A 26,835-nucleotide genomic window follows, 5' to 3' on the forward strand; every position below is an offset into this window, starting at 1 on the left:
AATAACACACACTTAAGTTGATAGGAAAAAGGCTAAGCACCCAAGCATAGCAGGCTCTCTCCCTTCTACTTCTATGCCTGGGAAGGACAGAGATTTGATCCTTAATGTCCTTTCTAATCTTCTAACAACATCACATTTTGGGGCTAAGTCTGCAAATCCCTCCTGCAATGGAATCCTTGATCAGCCTGATACACAGGCCTCTTCCCAGTTCAGTTGCCCTTGTGGCAGTGATCATCCTGAATCCCATTGCTAGGCCGAGTCTGGCACTGAAGCCTGGCACCTTCACTGATGACTATTTCCTACTAAATTGACAGGTCTCTGGATCTGTATGGCCTAGAAGTTAATCCACAGCAATAATATTAATAAAAACATGAGTAATCATAATATTAATACAAACGAGTATTCATTTTTCCTATCACGGCACTCATTGTGATGTTAGTAGCATAGTTGCTTAATTATGTTTATTTTTCAAATAGTTTTCACAGGGATCCTGTGGAACAATGATTCTCCTTCTTCCCACATGGAGAAGCTGAGTACACTTTACCAAATGAGCACATATCACAGAGCTAGTATAGAGCAAAACTGATTCTCAGTCTCCAGAGTTGACTGACCCCTTGTTCTTCCCCACTAAGAAGCGCTACCACGTTACACAGGGTCACAGTGCAACCTGGAACATGGAAAGTAATGGTGGAGACACGGGAGGTGAGTGTAAATAAATGGCTAAAGCTGGAGGACCAAGAGCTGTGAGGTAACACAAGAACAAGCATTGGGTGGTGCCTGAGTGCCGGGTGTTGTAGATAGAGTGACAGACAGCTCTGGCTAGATGCAACACACATACAGGAACAGTTAGGCAGTGGGCCATGGCTGGAGAAGGACAGAGCCAGTTTCTCCAATAAATCTTCCTTGGAGATTTAGCAAAACAAGTTTATTGATTGACATTGTTCTCTTGTTCTCGGGCCTGCCACATGCTTTGTGAGGGCCCCAGATTCAATCCCTAGCAGAGGACAGAAGTGAAGAACAGAATGAGGGAGAAATCAGGAATAAAAGCCATCTAACAAAGCAAGAAAGAGTTCTCCTTCTAATTTCCCAATAAAACTGCAAACTTTGGCCCAGTTCTAACCACCTGAAGTCCCTCCCCATCAGTGTTGCCCAGGCTAATAATTTTTGTGCTGAAGAAGTTTGAGTTGTGGATTCCATTGCTCCCTGGACAGTGCCAGCAGTAGGAAGGGAGGCACTACTATGAAGTTTCAAGACTCATACTACTTTGAAATTATCACGTAAGAATTGTCACAGGGGGACCCAGTAAGGCTGCAAGTTCTCCTTGCTTTACACTGCAGGACTGAGAAGGGAGTTGAGGGAGATTAATTACATTCTCTGTTAATCAATGCAAAGACATATTTTTCTGTTCCTCCATCTCATAATTTTTATTTCATCTAGTTTGGGCTTTTTTAGGGTTGCCAGATGTCCCAGTTTCAGTGGGACAATCCTGCGTTTTGAAGGTATGTCCCATCTGCTCTTGAAAATATTTCTGTTCACTGCTCTCTTGTCGACTGTGGGGTTTTTAGAGCTGCCAGCCAGAGTAGAGCTGCTGGAGGGGAGATGATAAATTATTGTAAGACTATAAAAAATATCACTCACATCCACCACTACCTCACCTAGTGACACTTCAAATTAATTCTGCAGGGATGTTTGTCATGAAAGGTGAGTCACCAGATAGCCATCTGAGGATGGGGAGTTCTTTCCATCGTGCCTTGAAGAAGATGCAGGATGGGTAGGAAGAAATCCATAGAAGAATTCCTGGACTAGCCAAAGGAACACCTGCCTCTGCCATTTTCCTGGAGAGTGACTTAAGGCTGTTTACTTAAAAGGAAAAGTGGGGGAAACATTGAGCACCTACTGTCTACCCAATACTGTGTTGACAATTCAGATGAAATATCTAGTTAATTTCTATAATAAATTGAGTGGCATAGATTTATATCTTATAGATAAGAAACTTAAAACTCAGAGCCTGCAAGATCAAAGTCCTGATACAAACCCCATTTCAGAGGCTTACCCTCATCTGCTAAGCAGACATCATCTTTGCCTTGATTGCTAGAGAAACAGGTATTAAAGGGTTGGTTTCTATGGTCTCTTCCAGGCTCCTGTGATACCAGAAGAATCTGTCCATTAAGGCTCTTTCTGTGGGAAGCTTTGAATGGACAAGCCACGCTGAGAAAATCTTCTAAGTCTGGCCTGGTGTACTGTTTAAAATGGCTTTAAGACAGACATTGAGGCTGGCACTGCTAGATAATAGCATAGTGACCTTTGGTCATTGGTCCAAATTATCTTCATCAGTCATCCTGTGACACCCCTTGTTTCTTGTAAAGGAGACTCGAAAGTGCTGCTTCGGTTCACTGTCATCTGAAGAAGGGCCACTGGGTCCATTATTTACAGCCTCTGGAACTTGTTGAGTGAGTTTATCATCATTACTTGAACAGAACAGGTCCCTGACAGTAGAGGCCAAGCAGGGCAGATACTGATGTTTGCTGCTGTCCCAGATAATGGAGATCCTCAGAGTAAGCTCTATGCCAAGAGGAAAATGAGAATGTTCTGGAATCGTCCATAAATGGCATCGAGTGAGTTCACTAAGGTGCACTGACCTCCACCATACAGTCAGCCTCCTGTTGTTTGGTTTCTCATGCTTCTGGCTTTTTTGTTTAATTGCCATGCCTTCATAGAGAGGCTCAATGGGAAGACAGCAGATCTCCACTGTGGGCCTTTGTTAGCATCTCCAAGTGACAAATGTGTAAGTGGGTGAAAGATCCTGAAATACAGCTCTCTCGTCAGCTGCCATCACTTTGGACGCTCTCCTGGCAGCAACTCCACTCAGCCTCCTCGCTCTGCTGTTTTCCTCTTGCCCTTCTCGAAGTAATTTCTTTCAGTAATGATGAGAATCTTTCTTTGAGTTCAGCTCCCTGCAGTCACACCCTTCCTGGCTTCTCTCTGCTTCTTATGGTGGGGTAGGCATTTGCATTCTGGAAACTCTGGAAGCACTAGAGGGTTCAATATACCTCTCACACTTTCAGAGGGGCGTGTGTACACATTTGTACACCCCATTCAATCTTCAGGCTCCACAACAGCAAAATGGTGATATGTATCTGTTCAGCGTGGCTACAGAGCTGAACAGAGCCACCCAGCTGGGCAGCAGAACCATTGCCAAGGTTCTACAGATGAGAAGATTTACCTCAAGCCTAATTCCCTGTGCTACCGCACAAGCAAACGATTGGTTTCAACTCCTCTGTATTCTCAACTATGAAATGGGTCCCTCTGCCTCTCCCATTAGCTCTGCAAAGCTTCCTTTCTCTGAGTTGCTGCTCTGGACACAAGGACTTTCCTAACGCTTCTCAGTACTTGAGGCTCTCCTGGAGTGGCGCGAGCCCATATGGTGGTTCCCTCCCACTGTATGATCATTTGTGTTCACCTGCTCATGTCCCCTCTAAAAATGAATTCCTGAGGGGGTGGGCCTATGGCTAAATCATTTGCTCATCCTGTCTCAAAGTGATAATGAATGAAGAAAGGAACTCAGAAGTTGTTGGTGGGCAGCAGCTTGTCTATATTCCCACTGACCCCACTGCTTACTCCAGAGAGAAGGAAAAGGTGAGTCCAGCAGTGGGAGGACTTACATAGACGTGAGAGGGAGGGAGGAGGGGGAGTCCTGGCTGCCTAACAACTCTCGGTGTGCAGAGGAGTACTGTGAGCAGCTTTTAGAATAGCCCCCAGATACTGCCCTCAGAGATCCCGAGTCTACTGGGAAATAACACCCAAAACCACACCTTAAGATGCTCACAGAGGATCTCCAAAGGGCTTAGTCTCATCAAGGTAAATGGTAACCCTAACATTAGGATAAACAGACAACTGTGTGCACCTGCAGCTATCAGAAACATTAGCAGGATAGAAAAAGTAAAGAGTTGAGTTCCTTGATTATCCTCTGGGTGGCGCTGTGTAGATGTGCGTCAGCTCAACAGAAGGCGTCCCTCCCCCACGACCACCAAGTTGTTGTAACCTCATTTCTCACAGTGGCCCCAGGTGGGGATTCGGCTGAAAGCCAGGGCTGCCAACGCCAGGGATTTATATGAGGCAATGTCTGGCGAGTACAAGGTCTCAGTCTAAGTCTCTGCTCACTCTAACTGGGGAACAAAGTGCTTCAAAGACAGGACACTGGGTCTCTGTGGCGCCTTTGCACCTCACACAAAACAACCTGAGAGTGGCTAGGTGTTCAGTGGCTGCATTATTAGTTTTCAGACTGTCGCTTGTAACTACAAAAGTAATGCATGTTTTTGTGGATGATTTAAAAAAAAGCATATAAACAAAAATAATTTTTAAAAGTCAACCGAAATCACACCACCCACGGCTAACCACTGTTAACATTTACTGTGTTTCCTTAAATGGATACTGTTTGGTAACCTGCTTTTTCTACCTTAACAATATAACAAGAACATTTTCCAGGGTAGAAAGCACATTAAAATTATTTTTTAAAGTTGCATAGTATTATCGTATTTCATTTACAGATGGACCATAGTTTATTTAACCAATTCCATATTGTAAGGCATTAAAATTTCTCCCCCTCCATTCTTCCCTCCCCTTCTCTTTTGCTCCCTCTTCAAGCACCTTCAGTTCTTCCATAAGCTCTCTTAGAGTTACAGGGTTGCTCTATGGGCTCTTGTCCAGTATGGTCCTGTAATACAAATTCCTAGAAGTGGATGAAGGTCATCCAAAGCACTGAAGCCCTTGGATGCTTGCTGCTTTCTCTGTTCTCCCTCTTTACCACTAGGAAATAGGAGAGACCAGAGGGGCCTCCTTGTAAGAATTCTGTGTAGCTCTCTGAGAATTTTCTACACTATTACTTGGGGCACAATTCTATGCTGGAAAGGCATACCATCCCTGTCCCCTAAAGAAAGTAGAGAATCATAGCTGTGAGAAACCCTCCCAGAAGGGCCCCAATTCTGCTTTATTCAAAGGGGCATCCTGCCTGCTTGCTTTTTTCTGCCTCTGCCTTAAAGGATTGGAAATATGCAGACATTACCTAGGAATTACTTCCATGGGCAATATGAGAGGTTGGTGGGAACCTCAAGGCAGTGGCTGCTGTAAATACAGTTGTCTTTATTTTGGACAATGATGGTGACTGTCCTTCCCCTGCTATTCTCAGTTCCCAAGGTTCTGGGCAGTGGGAGATGGTGGGACTTTGTGTTCTTTTTAGTGTGATATATGAGGTTCTCAGGAATGCCTATATGAAGGTATTAAAATCTGCTCCATTCCAACACCAGAAAGAGGAACAGAGGCTGACCCTGACCAAAGCTGAAGTTCTGGAAGGCAGTGTGGTTAGGGAGCAGGAAACATAAGGCACCAGATAAGACCAAAAAGCCATAAAGGTGACCCAGCCAGAGACAGAAAATAAAGTGAGCCAGAAACATTGGTAGTGATCTAAGTTAGAGGCAAGGCCCACTCGTTGAAAAGCAGGAGGCTTAAGCAGTGCAGGGAGCTTTCTGCTTAGAGTTTATTTTCATCAGCTTCCAGGGCCACAGGCTTAGAAAACTTCCACAGAGCTTCCACACAAATTCATGGTGTATCTACCCTGAGATCCTAGAACAGAAACAAACCAGCAACACAGTCAGAATGTCCAAGAAAATAAAGTCTCCAGGGGTAGAAAATAGCCAAGGAGCAGAAACTGGCTTGGCAACTGGAAACACAAGAAAGAAAGAAAGAAAGAAAGAAAGAAAGAAAGAAAGAAAGAAAGAAAGAAAGAAAGAAAGAAAGAAAGAAAGAAAGAAAGAAAGAAAGAAAGAAAGGCAAGAAAGAAAGGCAGAAAGAAAGAAAGAAAGAAAGAAAGAAAGAAAGAAAGAAAGAGAGAAAGAAAGAGAGAAAGAAAGAGAGAAAGAAAGAGAGAAAGAGAGAGAGAAAGAGAGAGAAAGAAAGAAAGAAAGAAAGAAAGAAAGAAAGAAAGAAAGAAAGAGAGAGAGAGAGAAAGAGAGAGAGAGAGAGAGAAGGGAAGGGAAGGGAAGGGAAGGGAAGGGAAGGGAAGGGAAGGGAAGGGAAGGGAAGGGAAGGGAAGGGAAGGGAAGGGAAGGGAAGGGAAGGGAAGGGAAGGGAAGGGAAGGGAAGGGAAGGGAAGGGAAGGGAAGGGAAGGGAAGGGAAGGGAAGGGAAGGGAAGGGAAGGGAAGGGAAGGGAAGGGAAGGGAAGGGAAGGGAAGGGAAGGGAAAGAGAGACAGAGAGAGAGACAGAGAGAGGAAGGAAGGAAGGAAGGAAGGAAGGAAGGAAGGAAGGAAGGAAGAAGTCAAAGGAAGAAAGGAAGAAATGGGGGTTAGGGAAAAAGAGGAGGGAATATGGTTCAAGATGATCCTATTAAGTTAAGTAATGATTTGGGGTCTGGAGTTTTGTTCTGTCCCTCAACTGCCTCTGATCTAAGACCTAAAACAGATAGTTTTGGAGGCTCTGTTTTCTTACTTTATAGGAATATAATGTCTCCTCCTAGTCAATAGAATTCATAGAAGGAGCTAGAGGACCTGCTGCAGCGGGGAGCTTATGTGTAGTCTCTCTGTCACCCCGCCAAGGGCCTTCCTAGGAAGCTTCTCTTCTCCCTGACTCAAAGCCACAAAATCAGGCTCCTTCTTGCCTCCTTCCCCACCCTGCCATGTTAGAAGAGGGAGGGGGAGGCCAATATTTCTTCCTGAAAAATTTACTATGGACTAATTTTCCCTTAGTGCGGAAGCTTTGGTTTTTTCCTTCATCATCTCTACCCAGCATCTGGTAAGTGACTGACAGAGTCTATTGCAAAATGAAACACAAGACCCTTGGAAGAAAAAAAAACATTAAGAATTTTTAGATAACAATAACCAAACATTAAACTAAGTGTCTGACCTTTCCAAAGTGGAATCCCATGTTGTTGTACCCTACCACCCATTAAGTCCATGCAACCTGTAACTATCTGCAAGGTTATCTTCTAATTCTTTAGACTATAACAACATTGTGCTTCCAATTCTTTAAAAGTATGACATTTATTCCTCAGGTTTGCCTTATACTTTTGTACCCATTTGTATTCATTTGACAACCACTGAAAGAGTGTTTCCCACATACTGGTACCAGAGCTAAGTGTCGGACATTCAGAAAAAAAAGTTAAGGATGAATCTCTCCTTTAAGAGTCTGACCTTGTCCTCCAGAGAACTTAGGCTCCAGCCTTTGAGCTAAAGTCCTCAAGGAGATAACCACCTCACTTGTGTGCTCTCTGATCCCCAGTCACAGTATGCTGTGAAGCACAAATGTATTTATGATACAAACTAAATTATATCAAATGAGATACCAGTTTATCGGCTAGGGTAGTAAAACTTAAGACCAAAATTATAAAACCTAGGACAGACAAAGTTGATACTTTCATTTGCCTTTTGAGGTACAGTATTTATTAAAATGTCTAAAGGTATTTTTAAGTTGAACTGCCTTCCTTTACTTTCTCACATAGGCACATTAACATAAATGCATAAACTCCCAGGCATCCACTGTAGAGTTACAGGATAAAGAAATGGGTTTGGTGTAATATTTTTACAATAAAGGTCTAAATACACTACACGAGAAGAGAAGATTTGTTAAACACATTTTAGCTTGTACAGTTGGAGTAACCTTGTGTGACTAAAGAAAGACTGATGTAGGGTTCTTTTAATTTTAGGGTTATCAAAGTATCATTGAGAGTGATTTCAACAAAGCACGGAAGAGTTTATAGAGTATAATGCCAATGGTGTGAGTTTTAATGTTTTAAGATTTATATATTTTTGCTTTATATGTATAAGGTAGTTTTCCTGCATATGTTTCTGTGTGCCATGTGCACACAGTGTCCAGGGATGCCAGAAGAAAATGTCAGATCCTCTGTAACTGGAGTTGCAGACAGTTGTTAGCTGTCATGTGGGTGCTGGGAATCAAACCCTGGTCCTCTTACAAGGACAAGTGCTCTCACCCACTGTTCTGTGTCTCCAGCCTCGGCCAATGGAGTTTTGAGAATAATTTCCAAGTATAACTGACCTGTAAACATCTATTGCTGTATCTGGGTCCAATATAGCCATTAAAACCTTGTGGATGACTACAAAGCAGGGCTATCTCCAATCTCTATCATCACGAGAACTAGGTTTCACCCCTCTCCCCTCAACTAGGGTCAGTTTTTTTTTTCATCAAACTTGTAACAGTTTCATTCTAGGTACAAGAGGACAGATGTAGTCTCTTTACTCCTGAGAAGAAAGCCTGTCCCCACAACTCTTACCTGGGAGGGGACTTTCCCATGGAAACTCTTAACTCTTTCTCTGGGCCTTGTGTAAATCACTTAAATGGATTGTTTTTTGTTACATTTTTCAAAGCCTTTATAAAAGAAAAATAGGACTCACCTGACATACAGCCAGATCTCCTCTTACCTGTCTCTAGCTCCTGACCTATCCAAAGCTTATTAACACTGAGATCTGGGCTGTGATACAATAATAGGTGACCCCCTGCAGCTCAGGGGCTGCCAGTCAAAGGACAGTTCTTTTTCGTATGTTTTCCGGCGTGTGGGCTTCTGGTATGTGGTTTTCCGGCATGCCTTTATACCATCAGTCCAGATCCCAGACTCATGCAACAGCTTCACAGTCAAAATCCAAGTCCAGGAAGAAAGAAGCAAAGTCAAAGCCCACACCAGTCTCTTCTCTCTACTCTTGAGAGGTAGACATCATAGTTGTCCAGGTTTCATTGGCCAAAGCAAAAGCCATGATCACACTTGAGTGAAAGAGGAGGGGGAAGTTCGCAAATAACAGTACTGAGAAGGGAATGAAGAGTCGCAGTCAGCAGGGCATACTGGGAGCAAAGTTAAGACCTGACTCCTGGATGGGCCAAGGAGAAGGGACAAGGCAGCCAAGCAGGGCCTATACCTATCGAGAAGGCTGTGCTTTCTTGCTTCTGCCCCTTACTGATACTCATTATGATGAATGCCCCTGTGTGAGCTTTTTCTGAAATAATGGAAAGGACTGAACACAATTCCCAAAAAGCAATGCAGCTAAAGTCAAGAGGCCAAAAGTCAAAACACTATGTTTACAAATTCATTGTTTTAGTCTATGGAATAGTGCTGTCCAAAAGATTATAATTTGAGACGCAAGTGTAATGAAAGTTTTAGTAGCCACGTCTAACATCAGATCACATAGAACATCTAACAAAGAAATGGGAAAATTAATCTTACTAGCTTATTTTTTGTTTTTGTTTAGCTTGATGCATCCAAAATATTATTTCCCCAAATGATCAATGTAAAATTATTGTTGAAATACTCACATTAAATTGTTGCTAAGTCCTAGAAATCTGACTTTCATCTTACACTTACAACAACCTAAATTCAGATGCTATATTTTTCTCAGAAATAATTGATCTGTATTTAGATTCCGATTTAAAAGTAGGTTAACATAGCCAAATTGCACTAGATAGCACTCACAATTTTCCAGCAAATGAATCAAGTATCCACTTTTAAATTTAAATTAACTTAGATAAAATAAAATTTAGAATTCATTTTTCAGTTCCTTTCATCACACTCTCAGGTCTCCATAGCCACCGCGGTTTCTGGCTGCCATGTTGTTCTACCAGACTGTACAGTGCAGACTTAGAATGTGACCTTGGAGATTTTAGTCACCACCCTGAAAATTAGGTTTTCTATGTAGATCATAAAATGATCGAGACAGTTGATCTCACTGTTGTTTGGAGGGTTTTTCTGTTTTTGTTTTTGTTTTTCTTTTTTGTTTGTTGTTGTTGTTAAAAGGAGCAAAGCCAGAGCTATTGAGTGGTCCACATCTGCAACTCTGTTGTCCTGTCTGTTTCTATAGCAGTGAGTCTCAGAGATCTCTGCAAATGTTTCAAAACTGAGTAAGACCAACCTTGACCTCAGGGAATCTGTTTTAGAAAGAGTTGCAAAATTAACCTGAAGTCATCTTATTGTGCACTTCAAATGCCACTTTCCTTCTGCATTAAATGTTTGATCCTAGATTTTGGACACATTCACACATTCGAGGCAGCTATACCAGAATCATAAGGGAAGACTGTGGTTTAACACATCCATGACCAACTGCTTCCTTCTCTCATTTTGCATCGTATTTCACCTGTGCTTGGGGGTCCTGTCCTTACCACATGAGTTTGTTTTCTACTTCATCTGCCCACCCGAAAGAATCAAATGTAATTTCTCATTTTCTATATGACCTTAAGAAGCCAAGAAAACAAGTTCAGAGTTTCACAGCTCTTGCCTTGGTTTTTAAATATTTTTATATGAATAACCTCACTTGAACATTCAGCATTCATGTTGGTATGAATGAAAGAAAAGGGGAGTTTAAAATCAGGCAGCCAGTAAGTAGAAACATCTGGATTATAAACACAGCCTTCTACATATTTGCTCAATTCTCTAATACACCACCTGTCTCTGTTACACCAAGAGTCTCCTGGGGTATTATCAACCTAGGCACCTTTTTATGTGCCCACAATATTCTAAGGATGTTATTCACTATTTCAGAAATTAAACTCCTAGCAGGTGCCTTCAACATCCTAATACCAAATTCTAAATCAAGAACAAATAAAAGTGATATCATTACTTCCATAACTCATGGGTCAGCATGGCCAGTGCCTCTGATTCCAAGGCCTTGTCACCTGGCAGTTCCACGGGGCAAAACAACGATGACCATTTTCTAATTCAAATTCCAAACAGAAATACACTCTCCTCTGCCAAAGGATCCTGTGCTCACAAGAAACAGGTGAGAATGAAATGGGTACTGATGAATAATTAGTAACATGTGGCCCTCCATTTCTCTAACACAGGAGTAGAATGAGATAAACTTCAACAGAGGTCTGGGAGCAAGCCCAGCACTGGTGATTCCTGACTCTGCCCAAGCGTCAGCTTGCCTACAAATATGGGACCCAGCAAGGAGAAAGTCAGAAAGACAGACAAGCAGACAGGGAAGGAGAGAGGGAGGGTAAAAGAAAGGAATGGAAGGGAAGGAAGGAAGGTGGAGGGAAGGAAGGGAAGGGAAGGGAAAGAAGGAAGGAAAGCAGGCAAGCAACATCGGTACTGTCACATCACATCATGTGACAGGCAGGGCCTCAGACCACTGAGATCCATGAGAAATGTACTATCGTCTCCCCAGACTCAACCAGGTTAATGATAACTGGCTCCAAACAAGAAGGGGTTAGTATGGAAAATCAGACAGCAACAATTAACAGTGATCATCTGAATAATAGTATTAATCGTGAAAGTGATAAGACCATTTTGCTCTTTCCTGGACTTGTTTGTACTTCCTGAGATGAGGCAGACCTGGAGAGGTCTTCAGAAAGTCATCATGGCTGCTCCAGTCTTGAGCCTGAGACCTGGTCTGGCTTTACACCTCTGGAGCTGCCTGGCTTTTCTGTGGAGAGTTCCCTCCTGGCCAGTAGAATAGGAAGACCTGAAGGAATTTAGAAGCATGGGGAATACTAGGAGGGAGCACAACTTTGTTCTAGGCCACAGACAGTTTCTGGCAATAGGGCTACAGCTCCAAAGCCATAACCAGCAACTGACCAAGGAGTTCTGTTCAGAGACCTTCACCTAGGCCTGAGAGAGTTGTGGGCTACTCTAGAACATGATGTTCTTAGTCCCCGAATTTGGAGAGTGATGGGGAGCAGGATCTCCATCTCAGAGGTAGGTGCTCTACGAATGTAAGGTTCTGTGCAAGCCCAGCCAAATCACTGCCATTGGCATCCTTGATGGGTGTCTTCAGGAGGGCATTGTCTGGCCCTAAGTGGATGCACTTTATCTATTGTTCTGAATAAGATGTCTTTTAGGAAACCTATATTGAGTCAGTGGGCTATAAGGTCTTTATAGAGTCTGAAGTTTACCCCCTTTTCCATCAGAGAAAGCAGATCAGTCTCAGGCACAAGGCCTCTCTTCTCTCACAGTCCTTCTTGTCTATGTCATCATACTTTGGATTTCTATCCTGCCCAAGTCATAGTTGTATTCACATACAATACCCAGGGTAAATCCAACATCCAGATAAGACATATTCTTCCTAGCCTGTCCTCTGAGCAGACAATGTCTCAGGTGATGGAAACTTTGGAAATTTGGACAGACCAGAGCATAGAATGTGTACAGCCAAATCCCTTGTTATGTAGGCATAACTAGCATTAGGAGAAGCCTTCTGACATCCTCAAGACATCATTCACAGACTTCTAGTCTCGCCTCCCTTATTATAAAACACCCAGAAATCCAAGTGTGATGGCCTATGCCTTTAGTCTAAGGATTTGGAACACTGATGCAGGTAGATTCCTATGAATTCAAGGCCAGCATAGTATACACAACATATTCCAAGCCAGTCAGAACTGCATAGTGAGACTCTGTCTCCAAAAATAGGGTGCAGGACTGGACATATGGTTCAGTCATAAAGAGAATTGACTGCTCTTCCAGAGGACTCAGTTTCAGTGCCCAGCACCCACATACCAACTTACAACTATCTGTAACTTCAGCTCCAGGTGATCCAATGCCTTGTCTAGTTATAATGGGCTCCTGCATGCACATACACACTCAGGCACATACATGTAGAGGTAGAGAAATTAAATTAAATTAAAAAGTAAGGCCATTGAAGAAAAGGGAGGGAGGTTATGTCTTTCAGACTTTGGACAATGGTCCTATGTTCACCAGCCCAGCCCTTGGTGATGATCATTTTATATATTGGGCAAATCAGTAATGTTTTGTTTGAAGAAAGGAGTATCTAGAGTAAAGCAAACCCCAGAAGCACTGGAAACACTTCACCATTTACAGCCTCTGTAGGAGATAGAAGGAAGCATGCCTCTTATTTTCTGTATCCTGATGCTGGGCCACAAATTCCTAAAGAAAGTAAATGACTCAACAGAGCATACTTTTCCTTTTTAGTTCAGTGTGAAGCCAACCAAACCAACAAGACCAAATCATCAAACCATGTAGGGTCCTCACCCCGTCCTCTATCATCTCAGAGCCAGAGACTACAGACTGTTCTCAAACCCAAGGACCTGATAAAATTATTTCAATCCTAAACCTCCCTATCTTAGATCTCCTTTTCTTCCTAGCTAAAACCACAGTGAAAGCATTGCCTCCCATTTCCTCTACCCTTTGCTGATTCTTGCAGAAACTAAGCTAGCCTGGTGCTTTCCCTGTATGGCCCCATAACTTGTGCCACGCATCTCCTGTTTGTGGGGGAAGCCTGAGTATAAATGTCTTTACTTCAGGACGGTTACTTTATGTCTAGGCACCTTACTCTACCTGACTGCAATAAATCCTGAGTACCCTTGAACAAAAAAGCAGCTGTGGATTTAGTGAGCAATGTCCTATGTTTAGTAAGCAGGATCTGATATTAGTAGGAATAACAATTTGTTTAGGGGGATGAGAACAGCTTCCTAGCAACCTTGAGCAGCTATGCAGCTGAAGTCTTGCTAGGCAACTTCCCACAGCAGGGAAAACAGGCAGTAAAGAACAGGAATGTTTCTGGAATTGGAACAGACCCTGTCCTAACCCCAGAGCACCTGCCTGCAAGCCTGTTTGAATGGGTCAGGTCGAAAGAGGTAGGCAGCCTGGAGCTAGTTTATATCAGCTGATTTCCTTTATCTTGGTCTCTTAGCCTTTATGGGGAGGCTGATGTTCTCTTTTAGAGAATACACTCATGTTCTGGGGCAGCAATAGTAAAGGCAGGTGTGAGTGTTGCTTCCACTGAAGTCAGGGAGTGAAGCACAGCACAAGACATGCCTACAAACAGGGGTAAGACAAAGGTATGGTTCTGGACATAGGTATTGTTCCTCCTCTCCAATGGTATCTTCCATCAGAGTTAGAGGCTACCTGGGGACAGGGACGATGGGACCAATATAGCTGCATTGCTTGGAGCATTTATACTTTGATGCACACCATATCTATCAATGAACTAAGTTAAAAGCATCAACTGATTATAACTTGAAACTAGAAAGCTATGATTGACCTCTCATCTCTGATAAACCTTAAATTTTCCCCCAGTGTGGCGAACGTTTGATACAAGTCCACTCCAAGCCTGGAAAAGCACTGAGAAAACACTGATGAAGGCTCTGGGGGTTGAGCTGTCTGTCTCATGGTCCTCAGGACATAGGTGATAATGGCAAGGAGACAGAAGAAGGGAAACAGGTTTCTAATCGATGCTCAATCGATTTCCCCTCTACCAGAGCACCAGCTGCATTGCATTTCTATTTCATATTCAAACTGTAACTTGTCCATATTCAAACTGCCATTGTCTTGACCTGCTCAGTGAGGCCATAGCCCCAAGGATAGATGAAGAGGAAACAACCAAAGTTGAGGCTTTTCTCCTTCAGCAATAGGCAGTATTTCCCATCTCCTTGGGGCTTTTGGGGGGTTGCAGAGTATCTCAGATTTGCTACTGTTGACATTTTTGATTGGCTATTCTTCACTGTGGCAAAATTTTTCTCTATTACAGGTGTTAACTGTATCCTTGACCTTGGCACACTCGATGTCAGCTGCACCTCCTGTCGCACTGATTATGACAATCAAAACTGTCTCCAGACATTGGCAAATGTCTCCTGCAGGCAGCTCCCATCCTTATGCCGAGACCCTTGTGCTGGCCCACACAGAAGCAAGGCTGAGAAACATCTGCACTGAGGACAGAGGAGGACCAGGCAGGATATCACATTTACTAGAAGGTGTTAGAACGTTTGGACTGCTTTGACAGTGCTTTCCCTACCAATAGTGAGCCATGGGTGCTTATTTCAGGTCTCTGGACAGTCATCAAGTGTGTAGGGGCCATGGGATCAGTTCTGGGCCGCATGTTTCTTCTGTCTGAACTCAGAGCTTAAGCTAAGGCCTCTCATGAAAGGTTTCTGTTGGCCTTGTCCTGTGGCCAACAACTCTAGTGAACCATGTCAGGTACCAATCTTGTTGTGAAGCCGTCAGCGATGTTTCTGATCGCAGCTTGCCAGCCCACTCTCCCACTCCCATAGAGCAAAATGCTTCTCATTGCCCTTTGCCTGCGTTACCTCACCTGTGTCTGGGGCAGGGATGGACTCTGACCCTCCTCTACTTCCTTCTCTTGTTTGATTTTGAATACTTAGCTAAGGGGCTCTTCCTCCATGAAGCCTTCTGTGTATACACAAACATACAGATACAGAGAGGCAGACAGACAGACAGACAGACAGAAAGACAGCAGATACAAAGACAGAGAGAGACAGATACAGGAGAGAGAGAGAGAGAGAGACAGACAGACAGAGACAGAGATAGACAGAGATAGACAGACAGAAAGACAGAGACAGATACAGGAGAGAGAGAGAGAGAGAGAGAGAGAGAGAGAGAGAGAGAGAGAGAGAGAGACCCCATCTGTAAATTCTTATGGTCTTCAAGGACTGCCTCTTCCAGAGCATCATGTGACACCTTAGTGAGACTTTGGTGTGGTTTTATGTACCACAATGGGTGGTGTCCTTGAACCATGCACCAATTTTTGGCCCTCTGCTCTCACCACCCCTCTCACCCCCACACACAGAACAGATGTTACCAGCTGGTAAAGCAGATCTAATACAAATGACTTCTCAGAGATTCCTGACCACACCAAGGCTGTCCACAACCTACAGTCAATCCGACAGGTTAGAGGTCTAAGTAGATCTTTATTTCTGAGCAACATAAATGAAAGACTCTTTAAAAAACAAAAAAAAACCAAAGAACTATATTGGCAACAATGAGAAGAGCATGCCCTGTGTAGAAAGGCCTCCATCCAAAATGCCAGCCTGAAGCCCTCTTTATTCCGAGTATGTGTTGAGAGCTCTTGTCTCCAACCTGGCACCGACGTAGTTAAAGCTTCACCATTTGCTGTGTGAGGCCGATTCTGCTGACTTTATTTCAAGCAATCAGAAATATCTAATTTGCATTCACATTCACATCAGTGGCCCATATGTTAGCCCTGTTTAAAAGCTATAGGCTTGCATTCATTATGAAAGACTTGGCTCCCCTCCTTATCTCTTCACTTTAAAATTACTGAGACACTGTCGCTACAAAGGGTTATATTTAGCAAAGGCCCAGCGTCTCCCAGTGCGTATGTGTCTCTGCCTATGTGTCTGTGTCTGAGAAGGATCTGATATTTGCATCTTTCTCCAAAATATCGTAGAACTTTCAAAACTGGAAAAGGAAGAACCCTCTCTTTCTCCACCCCTTTCCCATGCGACAGCACTGCCTCCTACCTAGGGCATCATTAAAATACCATGTCGAAATATTTCAGTGCACAGGATTCCAGAGCACACCCTAAGCCTCTGAGAAGCAGGCCTCTGCCCCTTGGGTGAGCCTCAGTAGGAAAAGCAGTGCTTTTGAGAAGGTCCCAGCCAGGGTGGCCTCCCACACTCAGTCTGATCGCCACTATTCTCTTATTCTATTTACTAAACTCCTAGTATGTGATAAACACTCAGAGGGCTGATGGTACTGCTTTCTGTCAGGGAGCAAAGACAGCAGGAGGCAGCACCTCAGCAATTACAGCCCCTGGGAAAATGCTTTGCACTCACTAAGATGTATAAAACACTGGGGCAAAGCCAGAGCTGAGCTCTTCCTGGAAGATCAGGGCGGCAGGCAGGGCTTGCAGGGCAGGGCAGGGTGCTTGTCAAAAGCTGTGCACATTAGGCCTTTGTATTCTGGCAGGAATTCCAGGACCAAAAGATAAGGAGAAAATAAAAGGAAGCAGGGTGTGTAAGCAAAGAGCACCTTTGTCCCACTCTACTGGCAGATGGGTCCCTGTGGGCACACCCTCCCCCATCTTTGATGGCAGAGCTAAAAGATGCAAATGGCTGTGGCGTGTAAAACCCCCAACAACAGAGTCTTTGTTCTCTAGGAAGACTTAGAAGAAACTGTTAAACAGGGGGATTCTACAAAAAGGAGAGAAGACAGAGAAAGCAGTCAGAAGCCTGTATCCTTTTATCATGCTTGCAAGATTTTTCTTCTTCTTTCTCTGCACAGGCACTGGTATTTAAAGAAAAAAAAAAGGGAAGGTATTTTTAATTGATAAATTCTGGGAAGCATTCCATTGAAAAGATTTTATCCTTAGAGAAGCTAATTACAGAAGATGAATCATGACAGCAAGTTTAACAGATTAGATAAAGTGAAAGAAGCAATAACCTGTATATGTTGAATATCTTAAATCTTCCTTCCCATGCCCCTGGACTGAGAGTGAACTCAGAAAAACTCAGAAGACCCTGATGCTGTAGGAGGGGAGTTCCAGGAAGGACACAGTACAGCGCCTTTTGTCCCAGTGTAGTGATGGAGGGCATCCTTGCTTCATGGAGGGTATCCTTGCTCCAGGACCAGCAAGTAGAAACTTACCCCCATTCCCCATCACTACCATTAGAAACACTGCAAGCCTGTGGGTATAGTTAGGGATGGAGCACTTGCCCATGTGCCCCAGCCTTGGGCAGAACAGAGAGAAAGAGAAGAGGAGAGAGCACAGGAGAGTAGAGATAAGGGAGGGGAAGGAAGCAAAAGTGGGGTTGAAGAAGGAGGGAGACACTTCTGTTAAACTTGGTGAGAGCTCATTTTATAGGGGTGTGACCTCAAATTCAGAGAGGAATGAAACAAGCCTTTTCAAGGGTCTGGGGTCCTGGTCCAGGATGACAATACTGGGAAATGATGGTCTTTGCTAGTTGTTCAAGAAAAATCTATACAATAGCACACACACACACACATAGAAGGGTGTGTTTATATCAGGAAAGCCCTTGGAATTCTGAAATTTGTGCTTCATAAGGAAGCTTGCAGTAAGCCCCAGTGTGTGTTTGCCCTTTTAGTAATCACACAGATTTTCCTAGATATTTGACCATCTCACTGGAAGATCTTTCATCTTGGCCAATGAGGAAAGAATACAAATGATTGCATAATTCTGGATACTCCTGCTGGAAGACAATTCATCTCATTCTGCATCAGTCCACTTCTTTTTCCAGCTGCATCTGGAATCCCAGTTGAAGAAATCTAGAAGTGATTTAAGGATGGCAAAATCTCAGCACCCTTGAATTTCCAAGTGTCTCTTTAAGCCATTAACAGCTGCCCTGCTTGAAGGACTCCTTCCTCTTCTCTCCTCTGCACTTGCTTGTCTATGACTGACACTGGATGCAGCCTGCCCCCTGCAGGGAGTACAGGACTTGTCCACAGACTTACTTGATATGCACTAACTGCTTGCCAGTGCTGGCATTTGCAATAAGCCTTGGATAAGTCATTGTGTTTCATCGGTAAACGCAGTATTTTTGTGCTATGAAGCTAATGGGTTGATGAATTGCAAAATGCCTGGTGAAGTATTTCAGGCTACAGCAAGCACTGAATTGGTGATAAACCTGTTGATTTTGGCCATGGCGGTAGACAGCGGCCTCCCCTATAACCTGCTGAGAGCGAACAACCCTGGCCATGTTTGCACTGAGAAGGGCCACAAGGATGAATGAAGGATTGGGCAAAGGAAGTGGCTTGTTTGTCAGGGCTGGCATGACAATAGACCAGCATAGCCTGTTTTATAAGGATGTTATGTCTCAATTAAATAAATTAAGTTCTCCATGCTCACAAATTTCCTAGATTTGGATTAGCTTCATATTTAAACTATTTGAAAAAGATTTTGTTTGTTCTGAGTATATTCGGGCTTTTTGCCTTGTCATTCATTATTCCATAGACAGCATGGTTTAACATTTACTTATACAGTTTGCATTGTATGAAATATTATAAATAACCTAGAGATGATTTAAAGCATACAAGAGGATATGTACAGATTATATGTAAATACTATGTCAGTATTTGGAGTCTGAGAGTCTTGTGGGGTTCCTGGAACCAGGCTCCTTTATCTACCTAAGAAAGATTGTACTCTCTTTCTAAATAGGAATAAAATCGTGAAGGAAGCTGCCACTCAAAAGGGCAGTTTCCTGTTCAGTTCTAGAAGTGACTCAGCAGAGCAGAGGCTAAGGCAGTATGGATAGATAGCATTGAATAAAGCAGCTGCATAGAGAAATCAGAAGGGGAGGAAAGGAGGGAGGGGGAAGGGATGGAAGGGATGGGAGAGAGAGGGAGACAGACAGAGAGAGAGAGAGAGAGAGAGAGAGAGAGAGAGAGAGAGAGAGAGAGAGAGAGGCAGAGGCAGAGGCAGAGGCAGAGACAGAGACAGAGACAGAGACAGAGAAAGCAAATACAACCTTGAAGCTTTTAGGAATGGTAACTTGGTCTCTGGGCCACCTTCCAGTTCCTACTCCAGTCCCCAGGAGTGTTGGCTGTATTTTGTTTTCTGTCCTTTGATTTCAGTAAACGTCCTTTGTGTGACTTTATAATAAATGCTTGCATTTTGAAGCTGATTTGAGGGACTCTGTTCTCATCACCAACAAACTAGCAGTAGGCATACCTCTTTCCAGCTAAATTATGAGATATTTAAGTAAAAGCTCATCACTTTTTTCACACCTTTAAGGTATTTCAAACATACAGAAAAATGAGGTGCATTATGACCTAACACATAGTTTTAATTATTGTTATATTAGTTTTGCTTTAATGACTTGATGTTTTTAAGAGACACAAGACACATTAGTATAGATGAACCTTTCAGATATCATCTTTATCCCAACCTTCCTCTACCTGTAAAGTAGTAAGCTTTTTGGATTTAGTATCTATTGTTCACACATGACATGGTTTTATTTTGCATTATATTGCAAAAATGGAATCATTCTGAAACTATTTTTATTATATTTTGGGAATTATTTAATGCAGTTATAAAACACTCAGCAATATTATGTGATTAAATTAGAGTTTGTTTTTGTTCCTCTTGATCATTGTATCCACCTTAGAAGTTTTGCTGTTATGGTCAATGCTTCAATAAATTTTCTTGAACATTTTTTTTTTAAGATATTGAGCCTTTCCCCCTGGAACAGTTGCTTAAAGGTAGCTGTTAAGTCATCGCATCAGTGGGCATAGTATATATCTCCAGTGGGTTATTTCATGTTCTCCAGTTTTCCATAATTTTTGTAGAGTTTTTCCACATGACATGTGGACAGCTACTAAAAACCATTCATCTCTCCTCTTCTCATGGAGTATCTGTGTATTCCATAGTGGAAACCCCAAAAGTATTTACTCAGCCTTCTCTATCTAAGGGTAACCCAAAGATCCTTGGGTTAAAACGCCTTTGGTAGTTTTGAAGGCAAGAGTAACAGGTTTGACTTTCATCTAGAATGACTGTTCTAGCTGCTGTGTTGAGTACCTGTGTGCGTAGGAGACACAGCATAGGACAGGAAGGACAATCCTAAGATTCTGCTGCAGCATAGATGTAATGGAGACACTAAGAGGTAGCTTCATACTCAACACATTCTGAAGATTGATACAATGAGCTTGGCTTAGTATCTGTTGGAGGTGGAGTATGAGATACTGAAAGAAGCCAGTGATAGACACCAAGGCTCATGTCCTAAGTGATGAGAAAGATGGTCTTGACATTTAGTAGAATTATAGACATTATAAAGAAAGCTTATATAGAGAGGGAATTTGAGTCATGTTTTGGACATATGCTTGAGCTATACTATGAGCATCTAGCTAATGAGGTTAACCAGAAAATCGGGGTATGGGCTTACAATTTTAAAGACGATATCTACAATTGACGTAAAATTGGATTTTATAACTCTGAATTGTTTTTAAAACAACAGCTTTGGAGCACATTGGTTGATATCTGACTGTAGACAGATTAGAAAAGAGAATTCAAGCAGTGCATCTTGAAGAAGCTCAAGAAATAAAGGAGAAAGACTTGCCATGGAGATGAGAGGGAAGGAAAGAAAGCTCTATAAAGAGCTCTGTGACTAATAATAGGTCTGAGTTCAGAGCCTGTGATACCCATGAGCTGGATGTCTGAAATTCAATGAAGATTTGTTTTCCACTTTTGGCTTTGCTTTTTTCTATAACCTGAACAACATACATTCTTCTTTTAGAGTGTGTTTTTAAAACAGAAAACAACAGAAAACAATCAGACAAATTACTGTTTGGTCTAAATATTGCCTTTGTGACTTTACTAGTCAAATCTAAGGTCTCCCAGCTACAGCTAGTTTCTTCTTCCACTTGCTCCTTTGGTACCTTGCATATGCTGCCATAGTGGAAATTATCATGTGGCCTAAAAATTATCTATATCTATATCTTCAACTGCAGATTTCACAGTATCTGACAGAGTAAAGAGGAAGGAGCTATGTTCAAAGCCTCCATCAACCACTCTACAGTATTTCTGAGGAAGATTTCCTAAGTCTATATTATAGCTTCTACTGGGGAGTATGTGTGGATTTAAGGTGATCTTATATATAAATGTAGTTGCCAAAAATAATTCAGAAGGAGTTTTATTCCAGGAAATATACCTAATACACTCACTTACTCCTCTCCATAGTATTTCCCCAGTGAAGTCCAGGTCAAAGGGTCTTTGTTTGACAGCAGTTCAAGTTTGTGTTTTATTTCATCCATGGTATTCTGTGCAGCAACATAGCATGAAGAAGTAAAGGTAGCTAAAAGTTGGTACATTTTAGGAACCAGTCATCTTCTCCTTTCCAATGTCCCTGGATTTTCCCTATTTTCCTGTTCTGGTTCATTTTTGAATGCACAAGTACTAGATTAAGTCACTTTACTTAGAGGGCTGTTCCCTGCAAAAAAAAAAAAAAAAAAAAAAAAAAAAAAAAAAAAAAAAAAAAAAAAAAAGTTCTCCAAGTATTAGTTTCGTACCAATAAAATGAAATGCTGTAAACTGGTGATGATGGGATGCTCACAAGGGATTTTGTATAATGAGTGGTCTCAGATAGATGGTTAGTAAAATAGGCTGATAGCATTGTTAATTCCTGCTGAAATTAAAAAAAAAAAGTGAATTCAAGGTATCTGTAGTAAGCCAGCTCTGTCCTAGCATCCGACAAGGTAGAATCCCTTCAGTATATCTAGCACCTTGATGAGGATATTTGAGAGGCCAATTTCCATGGGACTTCTAACCAGATAGTCTCCCTTAGACAGTAACCTTAGGATATTCAGACTTAAGGCTGTCACGGTATTTCAGAAATTTTGACAGAAGCCTTTGATGTTAGTTTTGTTGCATTCACCATAGCAAGACAGATACAAGAGGAGAGAAATTGGACCAATCCTCACTCAGTACATACTCCAGGGAGGCTATATCACCTAGACCTCCCTGAACATCAGGACCCACTGAGAACCAAGTCTTCAAACACTCGAACCTATGGAAGGATACTCCTAATTCAAACTACCACATCATATTCTCTGACCCATGTAAGATCATGACTATATATATACATATATATATATATATATGTATGTATATATATATGTATGTATATATACATATATATATATATATCATAAAGCAAAATGCATTTAATTCAATATCAAAGATCCCATTAGTTCTTCACAGTCTCAACTCTGTTCAAAAGTCCAAAGTCAGTTGGGTTTTTTGTTTGTTTGTTTGTTTGTTTGTTTGTTTTGTTTGTTTTGTTTTTGATGCTGGAAATAATTGCTTAACCTGTAATCCCCTGAATAATCAAAAGACAAACTACATACTTCCAACATACATCAGGACAGATAAATACTACTATTCCAAAAGGGAGAAATGAGGGTATAGTGAGGAAATACTAAACCAAAGCAAGGCTGGAACCCAGCAATCCTCCTGCCAGAGCTCCTCACTACTTTCTTGACTTATATGAGAACTCCAATTTAAACATAGACCTGAAGATTCAACCCTAGCATCCCCGTGAGAGAGACCGTGTGCTGTTTGTCTTTCTGGGTCTTTGCTATTTCACTCAGAATGGTCATTTTCAGTTCCAACTAATTATCTGAAATTTTCATAATTTTACATTTTTCTTTGCAGCTGAACATCATTATAGTCTATGAATATGCCACATTTTCATTGTCCATTGATGTCAGTTGATGGACATCTAGACTGTTTCCATTTCCTGGGTATGTAAATAATGCAGCAATTAACATGGATGATCAAGTGTCTCTGTATGATGGAGCCCTTTGAGTATATGAGCCCGAGTGGTAAAAGTGGGTGATATAATAGAATATTTGTACATTTTTTGTGGAACCATCACACTGATTTTCATAGTGAATGCACCAATTTACACTCAACTGACAGTGAAAATCTAGTCCCGTTTATCCCACATCATGACACCATTTTTTGTCATTAGAAAGACCCTTAGCCATTCTGATTGAAGTAAGATAAAAATCTCAAAGTATTCTTAATTTTCATTTAGCTAATAGCCAAGGCTGCTAACATTAATTTAAAAAACAAAATCTTTATTTGTATTTCTTCTCTTGGGAAAATCTATTTAGTCTGATTTCCCAATTTTATTAAACCTGAATTATTAGTTTTCTTGGTGTTGATCTTTTTTAGTTCTTTGTACATTCTAAACAATAACAATAACCCTCAGTCAGATGTATAGTTGGCAAAGAGTTTCCCCTCTTTAGGCTGCCTCTTCACTTGGCTGGTGGTATCTTGCAGCATAGAGGATTTTTAGTGTCATGAAGTCCTGTTTATCAATTACTGGTCCTTGATCCACTTAGAGTCAAGTTTCATAATGATGGGATATAAATATTTAGGTTCATTCTTCTACATGTAGCTATCCAATTTGTGCAGCACCATTTTCTAAAGATGATATTTTTCCTCTAGTGTGTGTTTTTTGGTCTGTTTGTCAAATTCAGGCAGCTGTGGTTGCATTAAGCTATATCTGAGTTCTATATTCTGTTCAATTGACCCATGTGGCTACTTTTATGCCAGAACCATGCTGTGTTTACTGATGTGGCCCTGTAGTATAGAACTTGAAATCAGGAACAATGATTCCTCCAGCATTATTTTTAGTATTCAGGATTGTTTCAGCTACCTTAATAACACCATTTGGAAAACAAAACATTATCCAATGATTCAGAGTTTTTCTATGGAAAGTGGTGTTATTTTGAATGAATATATTAGAGACTGGTATGTTATGTCTAACAGACCTTTTCTCCTGTCCTCTCTCAATTCTCAACTCTATAGACACACAAGCATCCACCCTTCCCCAGTAGTGCCTCCTCTTTTCTATCCTTGTACCTTTTCTATAATAATCTAGGGCCTCACCTCCATTCTAAATTTTGGGAAGCCTTTCAACTTCCATAGCATCTCAACTGTTACCCTCAGAGACATTGTCTGGGGAAAAAAAAAAAAGAACTTATGCTCTCATATCCCTGGTTCCTTTTTTTACTTCTACAAAATTATCTTAGTATTCTTTAATTAATATTTTACATGTCAGTCTCGGTCACTAAATCATGAAATCTTAGCCTAGGGATCAGGTAAGTCTTATTGAGCCATAAATCCCCCATCACATTGCAGTGCTGGTTTGCAGAAGAACTTGCGGACAGGATCTTCCCCTGACCTACCTGTGCTCCAGTGAGAAGCTATTCACCACCATGGGAATCTGAATTATGTAAATCTCTTCTACATTAATAATAGTATCTTCTATCCTTTTCTCTTTTAAACTACTTGAGTAACAGAAACTAATCATCAAATAACCCCTAAGGTCCCAATGACATACTCAAGTTAGATTCCACCAAAGTTCTCCCTGGAGATATAGTGAGAGAGTTTACAGATAGGTGTGTGAGTGAACATAAAGCAGGCACACTGGGACGTCTGCCCCCAGCAGAGATGACAGCTACCTCACAGCTATGCAGAAAAGGCCTATCCCCTAGTTCCTTTACAACTTAGATCTTCTCACTCTACAGAGATACAGAGGTCACAGGCAATTAAGACAGAATTGTATACTGTCTTGGGGGAAATGGCTGAATTGTTAGGTAAAGATCCAATGATCATTCTTACAACCTTTTCTATGAGGGAATGGCAGCAGTCCATCAGGCCACCTGATGGACATTTGCGAATAGCACAGCTGAACTCATGAAGATGGCAACTGTTTGGATTGGAGGACAGTGCTGTGCAGCAAGAAACACACAGCTATTACATATTATTATAGCATTTTCTAACAAATGGAGTTTTAGTAGATTTTCACCCTTCTACAATCTCCCTGACTTCCATGTCTATTGCAACTTTATGGTCTCATATTTTGCTTTCATGTCCTTTCCCTGTTCTTTCACCCTTTTCCCTTCTTTTGGTCTTCTATCTTAGTTTTTTAATGGTTAGAAAAGTTATACCCGTTTATATGCATACATTTTTTACCTTACAAGCTAGGATCTATCCACCCAGGCAAAGAAAAGGTGGTTTTATCCTTCAGATTCTGGGTCACTTTGCTTAATATATATTTCCCAGACCTATAAATTTTCTTTCAAATATAATAACTTCATTTTTTTACAACTAAATAAAACTCAGTTGTGTATATTTACCACATTTTAATTATTCATTTATCTATTGATGGATATCTATTTCCATTTCTTTTATATTGTGAATAGAACAGAAATAAGCATTACTGTAAAAGTATCTCTATGATCAGTTACAAAAGCCTCTGTGTGTGTGTGTGTGTGTGTGTGTGTGTGTGTGTGTGTGCGCGCACACGCGCGCGCACATCTGTCTGTCTGCCTGCCTCTGTCTAGAACCAGTATCTTTGAGAGTTCCTTTTCACCAGGATCAATGGCATCACTTCTTAGTTAGGTTGGAATTTCTAAATGAATCAAAATGAGAAGGCAATGTCAAGGATTGAACTGAGCTAGATGGGCAAAGCAGGGAGGCCATGGGCATGAGCAGGCTCAGAGCAGATCTCTGTGAGGTTAAACCTGCTTCATATGGTTGGTTGCTGTCTTTATTTCTTTCTGACAGTTAGAGAGAATAGTGTCCCAAGTCTTTGAAAGAACAGCTCAAGTAACAGGGCTTATGTGAGATGACAGGAAGAGTCATTGTAGCAGACAGATGTGTCACAGCTAAAATGAGCGACCACGAGACAGCAGCCACATTTCCAGAAGTGATGGGAGTTTTGTGAACAAGGCAGAGATTATTGGATGAAAAATACGATCAGAGTCAGAGCCATGAAAAGTATTTTCAAATGAGAGGGGAAAGCAGGGAAAAGAGAGAGAAGAGAGGGAGGGGATAGAGAGGAGAGAGGAAAAAGGGGGGAGGAAGAGGGAGAGAAGAGAGAGCAAGAGAGGAAAGAGATGGAGGAAAGAGAGAAAGAAGAAAGAGGGAGAGAGAGAGCAAGGAGAGAAAGAGAGGAGTTGAGAGTTTTTCAAATTTAGATGAAACATAGATGAATGTTGGCAAGGGGAATGAGGAAGGAGAATGACTTTAAAAGAAAGATCAATTATTGGCCTCTGAGGGGCTAGGGTTTTAAGTATAGCTAATTTAAAATAGGTAATTTCTTTCTCAAAAAGGAGGGTTGAGAACCATAAGGAAACACATTTGAAATTCAAGTTTTCTTTTCTGCCAAAAGATTTTAAGCTGTAATAACTTATATAGTAGTGTCTATCAGCCTAGAAATTCAAACTTAAATTTGAGAGCATTGTAGCAGGTTCCTGGTAAGTGTTTAAAAACTGGCTTTAGAGGAGTGATTTCTCTGATTTCTAACTTGAGCCAATGTCTATGGCATAACCATTCTTACTACAGCTGATTTTACGTTCCCTGATGTTACTAATTGTGTAGCTGATCAGCAATACCCACCAATAAGAATTGATCCCAGCACACTACTGGAAGATGGTAAGGACAGAGACTCAACTATCACAACAAAAGTAAAACTGGATGGGGCCTTAGAAATCTCGGCTTATTGTTACAAGTTCAATGCCATCCTAGTTTACTTAGTGAGTTCCAGACCAGGCTGGGAAACATAGTGAGATTCTGTCTCTACAAACAACCATCAGGACAGAAAGGAG

The 26,835-nt window shown here is 41.6% G+C and overlaps 1 long non-coding RNA gene across 3 annotated transcripts in view; it reads right to left on the reverse strand.

Annotated features, from left to right (window-relative positions):
* LOC147003975 (uncharacterized) overlaps positions 1-26,835 on the reverse strand; it is a 70,738-nt gene that overhangs the window by 19,060 nt on the left and 24,843 nt on the right. The window contains exon 4 of one of the 3 annotated variants that reach the window (XR_015047627.1): positions 21,558-21,641. The exons of the other annotated variants lie outside the window; for them this stretch is intronic. This is a non-coding gene — a long non-coding RNA (uncharacterized LOC147003975). Of the gene's footprint in view, positions 1-21,557; positions 21,642-26,835 lie in introns of those variants that run through there. 3 annotated transcript variants of the gene reach the window in all.

Source organism: Mus caroli, unplaced genomic scaffold (assembly GCF_978045245.1).
Source record: "Mus caroli unplaced genomic scaffold, Mus_caroli_1 scaffold_7, whole genome shotgun sequence".
Taxonomy (NCBI): domain Eukaryota; kingdom Metazoa; phylum Chordata; class Mammalia; order Rodentia; family Muridae; genus Mus; species Mus caroli.